This window comes from Octopus bimaculoides, chromosome 8 (genome assembly GCF_046866305.1).
Source record: "Octopus bimaculoides isolate indiv1 chromosome 8, ASM4686630v1, whole genome shotgun sequence".
In the NCBI taxonomy this organism is placed as follows: Eukaryota; Metazoa; Mollusca; class Cephalopoda; order Octopoda; family Octopodidae; genus Octopus; species Octopus bimaculoides.
This window is the reverse complement of record NC_142935.1, coordinates 2,708,006-2,724,410: the sequence shown is the minus strand read 5'-3', so window position 1 is coordinate 2,724,410 and position 16,405 is coordinate 2,708,006. Positions and strand designations below refer to the sequence as shown.

General features: G+C 38.0%; 1 protein-coding gene across 1 annotated transcript in view; it reads right to left on the bottom strand.

Annotated features, from left to right (window-relative positions):
- Window positions 1-12,272, bottom strand: part of LOC106872605 (high affinity copper uptake protein 1) — a 121,218-nt gene extending 108,946 nt beyond the window's left edge. The window contains exon 1 of the mRNA XM_014919654.3: window positions 12,136-12,272. The gene's annotated coding sequence lies outside the window, so the exon portion shown is untranslated. The remainder of the gene's footprint in view (window positions 1-12,135) is intronic.
- Between the last annotated feature and the right edge of the window lie 4,133 nt (window positions 12,273-16,405).

Below are 16,405 nucleotides of genomic sequence, written 5' to 3'. Positions count from 1 at the left end.
TATTATGTATGTATTTGTATTGTACAACTTCTAAACTGATGTTGACAAGTTTTGCTGCTGCTGCTGCTGGGATTGTTTTCGTTGTTGTTGTTGTTGTTTTTGTTTGTTTTTTTAGCATCAGATGTTCAAATGATAAAAAAAAAACATCCAAGCTGTGACCATCTCTTTTATTTATGATCCCCCCCCCCCCCGAACAGAGGGTATCCAGAACCATATTTTTGAATGCTTTTGTTGCCATTAAAAACAATAAAGTGCAATCTGAGTGAAGTTTCTTAGCTACGTCTAACAAACTGAACGACTGCATAGCGAGTCCCTTGGTTCCCTGCTGACTGTTCTCCACAATTATATCGTTATTGCTATTAGTAATGCACGTTGACACTGGGGTTTAGGATTGTGTCTAATTATTGTATATGTCGCCCGCGGGGGCATCGTTTTTGATGTGGACCTGTGGTTTATAACTAGTTTTTTATGGGTCCAGCGTTCCCTTTCAAATACTTGTGAGGGTCAACGCCTCCTATCGATATATTTCATTCTTAGAACTGTACATAGAGCATCAAAATAATTTTCTAAGTCTATTAATTCTTCGAGTAAGTCTTTGAATGAGCAAGATAACTAGAGAATGGAAAGGGTTTGTACGAAAGAGTCGAGTGTTTTCATTTCATGAACGTCTTTGACTGTGATCTTTCGTAGGATTTTTCAGTACCAGATGGGAACAATAACATTCCAGGCCTGTAAGGTAAATGGTAAATCATTTTATTTTACTTTATTTTTGATCTGCATTCCTGAGGCAGCGAGCTGGAAATCGTTAGAGCGTCGAATGAAATGCTTAGAGGCATTTCTTCCGGCTCTTTACAGTCTGAATTCAAATTAGACCGGGGTCAACTTTGCCTTTCATCCCTCTGGGGGTTGATAAAACAAAGTACCAGTCATGTACTGGATTAAATCTAATCGATTCACCCCACCCCTGCCCTTCAAATTACTGATCCTCAGCCAAAACTTGAAACTTTCATTTCCATTCTTAAATCATAAGTGCAGAATCAAAATCTGCTTCGGGATTGCAAACCCGGGTCCAACCCAAAATGTTCAAAGCGTTTCCATTGCCGCATCACCACCACCGAAAAAATTGAAGAGCGTGCCTACACCCCCTGTTCCCGAGCACCCCCTGTTTGGAAACTGTAGGTGCAGTATGGCCGAATGTGAGAAGTTCGTTTCGCAAACCTGAGGTCTTGCGTACAACTCAGTTGTATGTCATCTTGGGTCAAATGTCAGTTTTCTGTTACCCTTGGCCAACACAGAACTTGTGAGTGAAACTTGATTGACAGTAACAGACGGGTGGAGAGTACCCGTACTTTAAAAGATACCTCCTGGTCACACGCTGTATCATACTGACTCTGCCGGAGAACTACATTAAGGGTACACTGTAAGTAGTGTTTATGGTACCCTAAGGTACTGGCGGGCCCTCTAGTATTACTGTTAGTGCTGATGAGAGGTATGAATGTGTATATATGTGTGTGTGTGTGTGTGCATGGTTGAGAGGGGGTATGTCTACTAATGTACTTGTAATCAAGTGTGTGCGTGTGTTGTTGCAAATAATAATGGTTTCCAATTTTGACACAAGGCCAGCAATTTTGGTGGAAGGGAAAAGTCGATTACAACGAACCCAGTGCTTAGTTGCTACTTGTTTTATCGACCCCGAAAAAGATGAAAGGCAAAGTTAACCTCAGCGGAATTTGAACTCAGAATGTGAAGACGAACTAAATGTCGATAAGCATTTTAATCGGCGTGTGCTAACGATTTTATCAACTCACAGCATTGTAAATAATAATAATCCTTTCTACTACAGGCGCAAGGCCTGAAATTTGATTACATCGACCCCAGTGATTCACTGGGACTTAATTCATCGATCCCGAAAGGATGAAAGGTAAAGTCGACCTCGGCGCAATTTGAACTCAGAACGTAGCGACGGGCGAAAAGGTTGTTGTTGTTGTTGTTGTTTTTGTTGTTGTTGTAGTTTAGCCCATAGTCAAACTGATCAAACAGACCTACGATCAGCGGCACTCCAGCTGGGGCAAATCAAACATCTTTCTTTCAACACAGAAGGCGTTCGAGAAGATTCCTTCATCCAGAATGCCAATGGCATCCTCCTCCATTTTTTAAAGCGAAAAGGATTTGCTTTGAGGGAGATTTAGCAGAGTAGGGTCCCACTGTTGAGTTTAATGGTGTGTGTGTGTGTGTATGCATACGTGTGCATGCGCTTGTGTGTGTATGAGTGCATGTGTACGTGTTTGCATACGCGCATGTGATCGTGTGCGTGCATATGTACTTGTGAGTGTGTGTGTGTATGTGTTTTGCACTCTGTGGTGCTGTGTCTTTGTTGTGTGTATTGTGTTGTATGCATGTTTATTATATGCTCCGCTGTGTGCGTTTGTGTTAAGTGTTGAGTGTGTAGTCTGCTGTGCACGTTCTGTTGTGTTGCGTGTCATGTGATGGACGTGTTGTGATGTGTGTTGCATTATGCGATGAGTTGTGTGCTGTGTTGTACTCCATGTGTGTGTGTGTGTGTGTTAGAGAGACAGACAGAGAAAGTAAAGAATGAATTATTCTGCTAAGTCCTGCGGTGCCTCTATTTGCTTGGCAGCAAAATCTCTCAAATTACCCGCCTGCCGCGTCTCTCTATCTTCATATCCCATCTATCCATCTTTCTGCAGCCTATCTATATCTCTCTACTATCAAATCCATCCATCTATCCATCCATCCATCCATTTATCTATCTAGCTATCCATCTATATATCCATCCATCTATCTACTTATCTGTCTGTCTGTCTGTCTGTCCCGTCTATCCCATCTCTCTATCGAGATTATCCCATGCATCTCTCAATATCCCAAACACTTATCTCCGTTCATCCAAGACACTGAAATACTGCAAGAAAAACTGCTAAGACTGCAAGTTATCGATTTTGAGCAAAATGTATTTTCGTCCCAAGTTTTAATCAGTACAAAACAAAGAGGACACACACACACACACACACAAATATATATATATATGTACATATATATATATATATATATATATATATATATATATATATATATATATATATATATATATATATATATATATATATATATATATATATATATATATATATATATATATATATATATATATATATATATATATATATATATATATATATATATATATATATATATATATATATATATATATATATATATATATATATGTATATATATATATATGTATATATATATATATATATATATATATATATATATATATATATGTACATACATACATACATACACCCACGTACACACACATATACTAGCGCACATATGCATACAAAGACTCACGGATAAACACACACACACACACACATAGATACGCGCGCGCGCACACACACACACGCACATTGATTGTTGCAGTCTGTGGGACGATTCACCTTCAGAAGTAAGGTCCACGAAGATCTCTAGTAATGTGTTGATAATCGATTGTAGCTGTTGTTGCTGTTGCTGTTGTTGTTGTTGTGCATTTTGTTATTACACTTGTTGTTGTTGTTATTGTTGTTGTTGCTGGTGCTGTTGTCGTTGTTTCGTTTCTTGTAATAATTAAACGCTAATATTTGCTGGATGAGAGAAGCGACTAGTTTATTGTCAGTTTCATTATACACACAACTCTAAGGCCCAACACACACACTCATATATATATATGTATGTATACACACACATACACACTCATATAGATGCATACATATATACATAGATAGAAAAACACACGCACTAACGGACACTAAACACCAACTTTGTATGTGTTTATGTGCATATAAAAGATATGCACATAAACACATTCATGTACATAAATACAAATATACATACATTTATATATATACACATACACACACACACAAATGCACATATGTATGTATGTATGTATGTATGTATGTATGTATGTATGTATGTATGTATGTATGTATGTATGTATGGTATGCATATACCAGACGCATGACATACACATATTTATATAAATGTATGTATACATGCATGAAGATATGTATATATATATATATAGGTATATACACTCAATCCTCCACATGCCCCTACATCACGTGGATTCCATTCCATTCAGACTCATTTATGAGAGGATACTCGTTGTCAGATGGCGACGGTGGTGCAGGACTAGAAACTAATATAAAGGAATCGAGAGAGAGAGAGAATCGCTTCTTGAAGTTTCCCCAAGTAGTTCAGAACAAATCTTTATTTTAGTCTAACCTTCCTGACGTATAATGAGAGCGAGCGTGTTTAATGTGGGCCCAGAGTTTTGTACGGCTCTCCGTTAGCATTATCCAGTACCTTAGATCAGTTAATCGGTGAATCGTGAAGAAAAAGCTCAGCTTAAAATAGAAAACTAGCCCTCAGGGTTCCGAGGTAATTTTGAAAGTGATTTTTATTTTTGCTTCCACAAATTATTCGTTTTTTTGTTTTTGTTGTAGTTGTTTGTGCGTTTGTTTGGTATTTTTTCGTTTCTTTTTACATCATTAATCTTTCTTGGAGATAATACCACCCCGTCTTCTTTTACCTGCGCTTCTCTCAACCTCTTCTCTCTCACTCTCTCTCTCTCTCTCTCTCTCTCTCTCTCTCTCTCTCTCTCTCTCTCTCTCTCTCTCTCTCTCTCTCTCTCTCTCCATCAATACACACACACACACTATCTCTTCTTTTAATCATCACACTCCAGTTGCTAATCTTCGCTCAGCCGATCCAATTTAGTCTTCTTTCTCTGTTCCTGTTTGTTATATCAACGAAAGCTTCGGTTGTCCTGACATTGCTTAATGTAAAGTTGAGAAGCTCGGAAGCAAATCACACCTACATCACTCACACACACACGCACACGCAAACACATCTATGTATATGTATATACGTGTTTGTGTGTGTGTGTGTGTGTGTGTGTGTGTGTATACATGCGTGTGTATATGAATGTGTGTGTGTAGATAAATAGATAGATAGATGGAAAGATAGATAGATAGATAGATAGATAGATAGATAGATAGATATACATGTATATACATACATACATACATACATACATACATACACACAGACATGTATGTATGTTATGTGTTCATATGAAATAACTCATACACTCACACACACACACACACACAGAGTAACGAGGCACAAGCGTGTACTAAAGTGACGCGGACATCCACCACATAGATAAATGTTTAACGACACATGCGCCTTCATATACACACACATTAACTAATTTAATGTGTACACAGATGCCAATATTTCCCTTGATTTAAACAAAAGGATTCTTGCTATTTTGTTAGAAACCAACTCGAGTTCTGGAGAGGAGAAATCTTAGAGAAATTCCAAAGAAAAAATGATACACACATCCATCCATCCATCCATACATACATACATACATATATAAAAAGGAATACCAAATATGGGACGAGAACGCAAAACATCCATACAGTTAGATGATACAAAAAAGGGACAACAAAATATCCAGACAGACAATACAAAAATCAAAGACAGCTCATTCGGAGTTTCCTTTCTTCAGTCGAGTTCCAGATTATCTTTGCAATTTCGGCTGGTTATACTCGAGATTGCTCCAATCTGGCCAGTCCCAAGGAAAAACTAAGCTAAGAGCACTAGATTCCTTGGAAGAAAGTAGCGAATGTATACGAAAACAAGGACGGAAAAACAGAGAAATGGTAGACAAATACAAACTTCTCAGTGGAATCAACTATGATAAAAACCAGTGGCACGAAAGAGGCTGAGAAGACCAGAAACCAACTTCACTTCATGGTTTTTATACAAGTTTACCTTCTCCTGAAAGGAAATTCAACGAAGAAGGTCTTTCACACCCAATGGTTCACATGATAGTTAACCCCTAACTGGGACCCAAACAGGTGCTAGTACTCCGTGCCAGAGTGAACCTGGGAACAAGGGTGGTTAAGAGGTGGTTCCACACTCCTCAAAAACCATGGAAATCCCATACCAAGCCCCCCCCCCGCTGCCAGATGCAGTTGAAAGTCTTATCCAGGACATACATACATACATACATACATACATACATATGTCAAATATGTTGTGAAAGAAGCCCACTATGAATATTATAGGCCTAATAGTGTTTAGAATCACAAAAATGATGTTTGGGATCGTTTATCAATGTGGAAGAGATTTACAGAAAACACAAGGTATCACAAGTTGATGTGGGTCTGGACATTTCGGTGTTGCTTTAAAAATGGACAGCAACAACACCAACACCACCGCTTAAGTGACACCAACACCACCAACAACAATGGCAAGCCACCCTATTGTGGTGCCATAATTTCGGAGTGGCACACCTTAGATAAGATAACGGCAACAATTCGTGTTCAGATAACAAAAGGTACCAGAGCAAAAGGTGCGACTATACAACGATATTTTGTTTCAAATCACAAGGGATATCTCCCCCACCCCAACTCTTTATGGGGTGATGAGAGAGGACAATGAAAATACCCCCACCTCTTGGTTTATTGTTGTCCAGGTCACGTGGAGTGTGTCACGAGTTTAGCGTTAACGGTTCAGTGAATTTACCTGCGACAACAACATGATTAGTAATTATAAAACATAAACTTACCATCATCTGTGTAGCACACCTACCATTGAAAGGGCTCATTATGAAGATAATAATAACCGACTGATATCATTATCATCATCATTATTATTATTATTATTATTATTATTATTATTATTATTATTATTAGCGATTATGATAAGCAGGTCCCACAGTGTTTAAATATATACATACACGCACACAATCACACGCATATATATATATATATATATATATATATATATATATATATATATATATATATATATATATATTACAAATAATAAATGAGTATATGCATATATACGTACATGTATGTACATACCTACATCTACCTGTATATATAGATGCATATCTGGGTACAGGACGTTGCAAAAAAACGTGGACAAAATGATAAACAGAGTATAAAAAACACACAGGTCACATAGAGAACATTTCCTTCATTAGCTGCCACCATTCTAAAACTAAGCGTTTCGAAGAGTTAGGGCAGGACGCATCATTAGAATGGCTCTTCCCACGGACCACAAATTAAATTTGTACAATGGAGGAATGTAGTGGCGGACAGAAAACGAAACAGTGAAAATAAACAAAAACGGCCAGACGTGAAAAAATATGTGTATACTGAACACTGTGAAGCAACGAACTGGAAGGAAGCGGGACGAAGAATGTTGGTGTGCGAGCTTGGCGATAGGCAAGAGAAGAAAGGAAGTAGGGCTGGACACATGTGACCAGCGAGGGGTAAGGAGAAAGAGTGGCAGAGGGAGAAAGAGTGGCAGAGGGAGAAAAAGGGGAAGAAGTAGAATATAGGTTAGCAACGAGAGACAGGGAGGAAGAGAGAGATATAGTGGTGAAGGGGAGAGGCGAAGAACAACAGAAGGAAGAACGAGAGGGGGAGAAAGATACAAAGATAGATAGAGTCGCGTCAGAAATATAAAGTTATAGTTGAAATTTGCAAAAAAACGAAACGTAGACAGGTGTATAAACAAACAGCTGTATTAGTCTCGGGAAGGTGAGAAAGTCTTTTACGTTTCGAGCCTACGCTCTTCTACAGAAAGGAACACGATGAAATAAACAGAGAAAGAATAAAAATAAAAACTTGTGGATTTAGTTGGACAAGAGAGTTAGGGGATTCAGTATATACGTTATCTGTTGTTGTTTTTTTTTATTTTGAGAAAAAAAACTGATGTCTTGCATTAAACAGTTTTGTATGAAACCATTATCGTTTGTTACGGGCAGTTTGCCAGGTCACTGTATTCTTTGAAATCACTGAATTTGCTTCTTGTTTCTTGTTTCTTGTTTCCTGTTTCCTGTTTCTGCTCTCTCTCTTTTCTCAAAGTTCTTGACCACCATGATCATCATCTGCTCCAAAAGTGTCAACAGTGGGTTGATTATTGCTAAACAGAGCACTCATGGTTCGTGTCCTGTCATTGACTTCACTGGTGTTTGCACGGCTTGTTTCAGTTGCAGGTGATGACAAACTTTTACTTGACATCGTAAAATAGTTTCATAGTTTTTGACATTTAGAAATTTCGTTGGATTGCTTTTCCTTGAGTTGGCGTTTCTGGTATCCGCTTAAGTACTTTCTTGAAGATATTGCTATTCCTCTTGGGACCTAGACCTCTGTGGAAAAAAATTGGGGTAATAATTTCATTAGCCACAGTGAGACAGAGATCGATCAAGATAAAGGTTCACAACTTAATACATAGTCATAAATGAAGAATTGTTCATTTTGTACAAGGTGGTATTCAAACAATTTTCAAAGTAGAAAAAATGCTTTGTTATTGAACAGATTGTAAGTCCAAAATTATGAAGTAAACCCTTTCATTGGCCATTAAATAATGGTGTGAAAATAAGAATTTTTATCTCTACCGTGCTGATGTAGTAGTAGACATATTTGACAATGTGAGCAGCATGAAGAGTTTGAAGAAATTGATTGGAGCCTTGAGCAAAGACGAAAGTCTCTGTCCAAAATCTTTCTATCTTATTTACTACAAAGGCTCTTTCACCACTGAGGACAAACTACCTGCTCTTCCCGATCACAGAAAGATGGCGGAGAGATCTTCACACTGGTCACGGTTGACAGCCAAATCCATCCATCTGGCACGTGACAATGACATCATTTCATAAGTCCACAATACTCGGTCATTGAACGAGTGCGCCCAGAAAGGGACCGTTGCTCTGTGCACTTGGTCCGGCTCGAGTGACGATTCTGCTCTACCTTTAAAGTTTGTCGCAAACCAGCAATATCCCTCTTCTTCGTGGCAGCAGAGACAGGAACAGAGAATTCTGGAAGTCGTCTAAAGACAATGGTCTGAAAGATCCTCCCAATTAATCTGCTCTGTATAAATACAATTCTGCACTCGCGAAAGACAATACCGTACACACCTCCAGGGCTCGGAGGTGGAGATAGCAGTTTAGTTCGAAGCTCGCATGAAACTGCAGAAAACAGGATAACATCGCACGCACACACACACACACACACACACACAGCGAAGCTAAGCAATACAAACTATCGCACGCCCTAAGGCGCCAATGACGACCAACAGCATCGAATAACAAAACATAATCCGCTCTTAAACCCAGAAATACAACATAATGACGACAGGGCAGTGTTATGCACGTGTTTAGTCTTTATAAAATCTTTCTTTGTTATTGTTGTTGTTGTTGTTGTTGTTGTTGATTGAGCGAGTATGTGTGTAGCTGGAGAAAATATCTTTCGTCATAACCTCTAAGCCTTTGTTAAACTACTAATTACTTATAAAAGGTAAGTTAGTGCTAACCTACTTCATGCTTTTCAGCATTAAAATGGTAGCAAGACATAAATAGACGTTGAGGTTATAATGATGTTAACAAACGAGTAATAATGTTGCAATTTTTCGGCAAATACACGGGAGACAACTTCGGATTAGTTTTGATATTATTCTGACGTCATTGGTGAAACAGTCTCCGACGTACATGACGAAGCAATGACGAGTGAATCACTAAATAAATATACAAGATTGTTAACAGTTGGCGATGATGAAAAATAATACAATGTTTAAAAATGAAATGATTTAAAGAATGTTCAGAAAATATTTTATCCAGTCACGCCATCGACAGAAAAGAGCAATAGTTAAGTGTTTGATGTGAATAAGTTTAATACACGGAGCAGTAAAAAGCAAAATAGAAATAAATGTGCAGTGAGGATATATCTATACATTCTAAACGATTGTATTTCGTTACTACTTCAGTCAGCACCACGAGGGTTTTACTTCGCTGATAAGGTCAGATTAAGACCGAAACAAGTTCTAATTTGGTGTTCGCATTAAAACAATATTAGTCACTGGTTGATTTTTTTTTTTTTTCTTCGTCTAATATCCTGTCGCTAACAATCGCTGGTAGGTTCCTTTATTAGTGTTGTGTCCTTGCAGTGCCGGCTCAAGGTACCTGCAACTCGGGCACTCGCCCAGGGCCCGAATTTTTTTTTTTTCCACGAGAGTTTCGAACCCCAGTAATGAGCTCATTTGCATACAGCCAATCAGAGCTCACCTTGACCTTGTTGTCAAGTTAAGTTAACAAAGGTTGGCATTCAAGAACGGTGTTGTAAGTCGACCGATCACCAAGTTATGCCTGATTTTAGAAGGAGACAAGTAATTAGAAAGATTTGCATCTATACCTATTATCGGATTTTGTTAGGGCCCCACATGGTAAAGATGTGGATGGGGAAAATATGGGTTATGGGTGATGTGCTAGCAACCCTCTCCCCTTACCGTTTTACAAAGTAAACAACAACACAAATAACTCCACAGAGGCAGCCATGGTTGAAACAAGAACAAGATCAAGAAGCATTATTAAAAGGGAAAAGAAGCATGGTCATTCCTTACCCAAGTGACCTAGTCTTACGGCCCATCACTTGTTATGCGCTCATAAATTAGTTTGATAGTTGAGCTCTGATTGGCTGTATGCAAATGAGTTTATAACTTGGGTCCGAAACTCTCATGGGAAAAAATTTCTCGTTCAGGGCACCATGTGCTTCTTAGTCTACATTTTCATTTTTTCTCCTTGTGAAAGTTTTAAAAAAGTATACTTGTAAGGGCACCGAAGTTCAGCTTACCCGGGGCGCCAGCAAGCCTAGGGCCGGCCGTGTGTCCTTGTCATAGACTTTCTATGAGCGAATACAAAAACAGTCTACCGTTGCTTCCCCTCGGATGTGCTTATATAAAGACACCATCTTCTTGGCTAGATTCAGACAATTTTGCTACAACGTAAAGAGCCAGAACAAACAAAGAACAGTATTTTGTGCGCCGCACTATAAATTCCGCCAATTCATCGGACTACTCAGAAAATTTATTTTATCGAGGAAAACCCAAATTACATTTCTTCAGTGACAACCCAAATGCAAAAATTCAGCGAGGCTTGAAATCAGAACAGCTTTGCTACTTTACCGCAATATTTAAGCCTTTTGTTATCATATTCCTGCTGAAGCGTACGGCTTTTGTTTGAATTCATTTTGAAAATAATAAAGAATTTAGTGAAATAATTTTGCTATTATTAAGCTGGTATTTGCTTTGTGAGCAGGGAGTTGGTCCATTGAGTGAAACTATTTAGTTTTTCTCATATCGACAGTAATGTGACGCTGCCAGAGACAATTAACCATCACTGGTCGTTAACACGTGATTGAACAAAATATTTTGATAAGGAAGTGTAGACAACAGGAGCATGGTATAAATGACATATATCTCGTTAGTTTTTCGATACTGAATTCAAACAGCCCTGTCGATAAAACCTGCAGTCCACCAGCCAAAGCAGAGGCTTATACATGTTATAATCTACTGGAAATAGCAGCCGAACATTTCCTTCAAATCACATCCGACCATCTCGGATACAATAAAAGACGATCTGATCACAAATCTGCTCGATCGGAACACTTTTGACTGTAGACCTGCTTGATCAGGATTGACTTGGAGCTTAACTACTACTACTACTACTACTACTACTACTACTACTACACTCTCAGTACTTTAAATCCGATAATGCTGGGAGAAATGCCAGCATATATGACACCTAATAAACGGATTGCTCCTTGAAATTAGGAGCAGATTTTAAACATGGATTTCGTATCAAACAGAATTTAACTCGTGTCTAGGGTCTCTGAACATAAGAGGTGGATGCGAACTCTATGGATTCATGGAAAACTTTCACGGAAGATTTTATCCGAGAAGATCAAATAAGTAGAAGCCGTCAAAAGATGGTGTTTAACACCTGGTCGGTCCTCGTCGTCCAGATTTATATTTCAAAGAATTCCGGTCGTGACTAACCTGTCTTTTTAGCGGTGTCTAAGATCTTATTACACTCTAATGCCTTTTATAAGCCAGACGGGTATGATTTGAGGAATTTGGGACAGCTGTTTCTAGCATATCGAGTGATTGCGTAGAGACCCTCTTCTCGTACTAAAAATTATTAATTATTACAGTGCTAACACAATTACGTTGATGTGTATTTAAATAAAATATCTTTTTTTTATTATTTACCTTGCAGGGCTGGAGAGTAGATTGAATGATGAAAAACTTGCTGAAGGATCGGTGGTTAATGTCCTACAACCAGAATCGCGATGGTTCCTTAGCCAAAACAACTTTTTTCCCTTCTGAACAACGCCGCTGTAAGTTGCTATAATAGAGTTTGTTGTTGTTCACTGCTACTACCAGGGCAAACAGTAGCGCCGAGTGAAGCATTGGTTGAGCAAAATAGCAAAAGGTAGATTTGTTATTTGACACAAATACATATTTACAATAAACACGAATACCTGAATGAGTTTGTTTGATATTTTCGTGGCTGAAGTTGAAATGTTTTCACGTTAACATGACAAGATAAACAGTCTGACATTTATGACAGGTAAAAAAAAATTACTCGGAAACACTCACAGTTGGTTATGCCTCTGCCGCTTTTCTCGCAATGTGTATGCCTTAACTTCCTAACGAGTTGGCAAAGCGCGGAACCTGCTTTAAATTTCTCCCCTTCTTTTTTGGGTTTCGCTTTACTAATAATTCCAGTGCGTTTGAAAAGGCATGAAGGTCACACAGTGATATTTCCTTGCTCTTGAATAAATCTGAATCACAGTGTAAAACTGAAATTAATATACGTGAATTGTCATCGCCCTAATAATAATAATACTTTTTTCTACTATAAGCAAAAGTGCTATTTGGGGTACGTCGGTTATATCGGCCTCAGTAATAAGCTGGTACTTGATTTTATTGACCCCAAAGATAAATGGGGAGCCGTCCTTGACGGAATTTGAACTCACAACGTAAAGTGCTGGATGAATTGCCAGTAAGCTAATCCGATGCGTTTACGGTTTTACCTGCACTCCACCCACGTTTTTTTTTCTTTTTGCATGTTTTAATAAAAAAAAGATGTCTTTGTATTTAACTCATTGACGCTAGAATTCATACACCCACGTGTCTAACCATTCCGTTAAACGGTTCAAGTTGGTTTAACTCTCCTCTAAAAGACGTCATCTGCGACCGTGGAATCTAAAATTCTACGACATACCGAAAATTACAACTATCATTTCCATCTGAGACAAGGGAAGTTGTTTTGTAATTAATTTATTATTGTAATTATTGTTAGAGTAATATGAAGACGTGGTTCTTTCTGAAAATGTCGGTTCAATTAAGTGCTATGACGTCATCAAATGAATTAGTTACAGAATTATTTTACGTTGTGACGAGGTGAGAGTAAAGTATGTTCTGTACCTTCAGCTATGCCTCACCATATTTTGCATAATATTATCTCATAACAATACAGCTGTAGATATGTTTATATGTTTATATGTATCTATGTATATATATATATATATATATATATATATATATATATATATAGAGAGAGAGAGAGAGAGAGAGAGAGAGAGAGAGAAAGAGTGGGAGAGATTTACATAAGACTAAATATGTACACACACACACACACACACATATATATATATATATATATATGTACATATATATATATATATATGTACATATATATGTATATATGTATATATGTATATATATAGGCAGGTATGTATGTATGTATGTATCTATGTATGTATGCATGCATGTATGTATGCATGTACGTATGTATGTGTGGGGGGGGGGGGTATGTGTATGTGTGTGTGACTTGAGAGACAATACGACGGTGCTATGTATGTTAACACAATTACTCGATCTATTAGAAATAGCAGTCAAATCTTCTTCAGCTCTCGCTAATAGTGTCACACAAAAGAACACATTGGACACCGTGATCCATACAAAATACATGTAACAAAGAAAAAGACGAGATGGTCACGGTTTATGTACTTTTGGTCAAAAATCTCTGTCAGAAATGACCTGGAGTAAAACAGAAACACACCCCACCAATACCAGAGATTAGGTACAATTTACTACAATAAGAAGCGGGAGCACTATAATGGACAAAGGTTTCTTACAGGCACAGCTGCGTGGTAAGAAGCTTGCTTCCCAACCACATGGTTCTAGGTTCAGTCCCACTGCGTGGTCCCTTGGGGTAGTGTCTTCTACTACACCCTCGGGATGAGCAAAGCATTGAGAGTGGATTTGGCAGATGGACACTGAAAGAAGACCTTGTATATATAATGTGTGTGTGTGTGTGTGTGTGTGTGTGTGTGTGTGTGTGTGTAAAAGATAAAATAGGTTTGCTGTTTTGAATTCAAGTTTGTCTGAAGAGGAGGATACTTTTGCGGCGTTGACCCTCAGACCAGCGTCATCATTCGTTTTGCCATTGAATTCGATCCTTGGTTCTATATATCCACCTTGTAAGATGGTTTACTCGTTGTTAAACTTATCATGTACAAATATTCACCACCAAATGAATAATTCCACAACGACAGCAGTGATTTTCATCTTAAATTAATTAAATAAATGAATGAAATAAAAATGGGATTAACAAAAAGTATTCCTGTTTCACTGAAGAAGAAGAAGAAGAAGAAGAAGAAGAAGAAGAAGAAGAAGAAGAAGAAGAAGAAGAAGAAGAAGAAGAAGAAGAAGAAGAAGAAGAAGAAGAAGAAGAAGAAGAAGAAGAAGAAGAAGAAGAAGAAGAAGGGAAGGAAGCTGAAGAAAACGGTAGATCTGCTAGCCGAAGGCTTATCGACAGAGTGCAGGCTTGTTAACATTGTGAAATATTTCCAAGGCAATTGGAGCATGGTTTTAATTAGTCAGAAGTAATCAATTCGTATTTCTTCATTAATTTGAGGAAGAGAAGTAACATGGAATAACATAAACACCATTAAGTCTCTATTTCCTGTTCAAGACATTCTATTTCTCTGATGCCTGGTACCTTTTTGCCGGCGAAAGGAATGGCAAAAAGAGATGCTCGGTTCATACAAGTTAATCCATAAGCAATCTGGAGCATTTCATTAGTTACTGTAACGTTTTTGTCCAGTTTGACACAAAACTTTATTGCACAGCGAGCTTCTAAATTGTCTTCACGCCCCGACTGCTTTCTGGGAAATAGTCAGCTGTGACAAACAGTGTTCAATGGGGTGTATTGAAGACACCGGTTGTCAAGCGGTCGGTAGAGGGGGGATACAGAGACACAAAGACACACACACATACACATATATACGACAGGCTTCTTTCAGCTTCCGTCTACCAAATCCACTCACAAGGTTTTGGTCGGCCCGAAGCTATAGTAGAAGACACTTCCCACGCGGTGGGACTGAATCTGGAAGCATGTGGTTGGGAAGCGAGCCTCTTATCACGCCTGCCTCTATGAACCAGTCTTCTTTCTTTTCTTTTTTTTTTTTTTTGTAACCTTCTATTATTGCATCGGCTCAACTCCACACACAATAATTTTGGTCTCGTATGGAAAATATCCGAAAATCTAACAACAGATTGTCATCTAAACACAGAATCTCGGCCATTTATTCTCTCAATAATAATCTTAAACAAGATAACATCGCGACAACAATGGAAAGTTTTGCGAACAGTCGGCATACGATACTGAAATGTTCCGTGACATTCTGAACATTGATAATAGTTTGTTTTCTAACGGAATATTATCTTTTTTTTTATCGACGTAAAGCGATTACTTTCATACGAAGATTAAAAGTAGCCAAAAAAAAAAAAAACAAATAAAAAATTGATATTCTCTTGTAGATGTTTACGTCAAAAGAAAACCAAAAAAAGAATAATTAATGAAGAATTAATGGAAATAAATCGCAGACAGCGAAAAACTTTGGGATTTTTTTCATTAAATATTTCATATCCCACATCGGTTGTGGCAGTTAATTGACGAAATGGAAATATTTTTAAACTTAGGCGCAGGCATGGCTGTATGGTAAAATGTCTGCTTTCCAACCACGAGGTTTTGGTTTCAGTCTCACAGCAGAATATCAAGAACTACTAGAAATACTAGTAAGAATTTTGTCCAACTGACGATTCTGTCAGCTCGCTGCCTTCGTGCAAACGATTAAACTGATATCGTTACATTAAATTTCATCGATCCACGAAATTGAAAGTCTAAGTCGATTCTAGTAGGATTTGAACTTAGAACATGAATTCCCGTATAGAGATATTGTGAGGCATTTACAATAACTTAGAGGCGGACGAAATACCGCTGAGCCGGCGTGCTAACGGTTCTACCAGCTCGCCGCATTGATAATTCTTTCTACTGGAAGCACAAGGCCTCAGATTTGGGGAAAGGGATTAAGTCGATTACGCCGACCCCAGTGCGTAACTGGTACTTATTTTATCGACCCCGAAAGGATGAAAGACAATGTCGACCTCTCTATGTAATAATAATATT